We start from the raw sequence: 1,429 nt of genomic DNA on the forward strand, positions 1-1,429 counted from the left end.
CGTTGGTCACAGGCAATGTTATGTGGCCATGGTACTGGGATTTTCCTTCTATCGGCTGCAAATCGTCAGACAATTCGATTCACTGATATTTCACCAACTTCCTTTGGCATGTACATTTGAGACATCGACCCACACTGCACACAACATCAACAATGTTCAGCATACTACGTGCACGAGCATGTGGCATGGTTTTTATGAACAGTGAAGATTGAATAATGTTCTGCAAGGGCAAATTAAATTCAGTTTAATTCGTAAAGTCGCAAGAATCCAGAGTAAGATTCAAATGTCAGAAATTCACGTTCATTACCTTGGCCAGAATTCCAGCCCAGCAAAGGGAAAGTCTGCCCCTGAATCCACAGCATCCATGCAATTGCTTGCTCCGTGTGTCCACTTGGAAACCTATGTGAAGGAACATTCAGCCTGAAGGAGAACTTGTGAGAATCCTCCGCTGTCTGATCTAAAGCTGAAACAAGAGCTGTCTCTTCCAGCCGGGAGGGAAGCGAAGTGGAGATGAGACCAAAATATTATTTGGCGTTTAATTCATATTGTCCTCATTGTGATTATTTAAAAACCTTGGCCAGAAATGGCACAGACACAAAGGAGCAGAAGGAGGCCATTCTTAACACCGATCCTGTCCTGCCACGTAATTTGATATCATCATGGCTCACACAACAATTTTATGTCTTTTTCCAGCCCATCCACAACATCGTACTGGCTAACAGGTATTTATCGATCTCTACCATAAATAGACATCGATAATGTAAATCTGTGGGAGGAAAATGTTCCGTTTCGAGACAGTTAGGTTTATGCACGAATATTACTGGTTTTTCAGATGAGCATCCGAGTCTGGTCTGACCACTTTGCAAAACATAAATTAAAACACGACGCTGATGGGACTCGAACCCACAACCTTTGAATAGCAACCTGAATAGAGATGTAGAAGTCCAACGCGCTTCCCATTGCGCCACAGAGCCGCGCCTTCTGTTACTTTTAAGCACACAAGTTTGCCTTTGACGCATTGCATTCAGGACACCCATCTCGCGTCTGCCTGTCCTCGTCACACTTAGCTGGTCCTTATCCACTCGTGCTCTGGCTCATCAAGTTTTCGGCTACAGACAGCTGAAACGTTCTCATGACACTTACCTTTTCCACATGTTCAGATAATGATTTCCAGATAATCAATACTCTACAGGTGAAAGTATTCTTTCTAAATCTCCTCCTTGTCTCCTGACTTTTATTTATGTTACTCTGTTCATTCCCAATACAGGCTTATCCCTGTCACACATATCCATCCTCTTCATAAAATGAGCACGTTAATCGGTTTCTTATTCAGCCTTCTCTGCGCTTAGAGTAACATCCCCAGCCTAGCTCGCGTACCTTCAGAATGGGAGTGGTCAAACCCTTGCCATTCTTTTCATCTCCTGTGAAA

At 43.5% G+C, this 1,429-nt stretch overlaps 1 non-coding gene across 1 annotated transcript; it reads right to left on the reverse strand.

Moving 5' to 3' along the window:
* Window positions 1-882: 882 nt before the first annotated feature.
* trnar-ucu (transfer RNA arginine (anticodon UCU)) lies at window positions 883-974 on the reverse strand. Its single transcript is given in 2 exon segments — window positions 883-918; window positions 938-974. It is a non-coding gene; the product is annotated as a tRNA-Arg (tRNA).
* Between the last annotated feature and the right edge of the window lie 455 nt (window positions 975-1,429).

The sequence above is a fragment of the Chiloscyllium plagiosum genome, unplaced genomic scaffold, assembly GCF_037043375.1.
Source record: "Chiloscyllium plagiosum isolate Xiang-an unplaced genomic scaffold, Cpla_swu_hap1 HiC_scaffold_48, whole genome shotgun sequence".
Classification (NCBI taxonomy): domain Eukaryota; kingdom Metazoa; phylum Chordata; class Chondrichthyes; order Orectolobiformes; family Hemiscylliidae; genus Chiloscyllium; species Chiloscyllium plagiosum.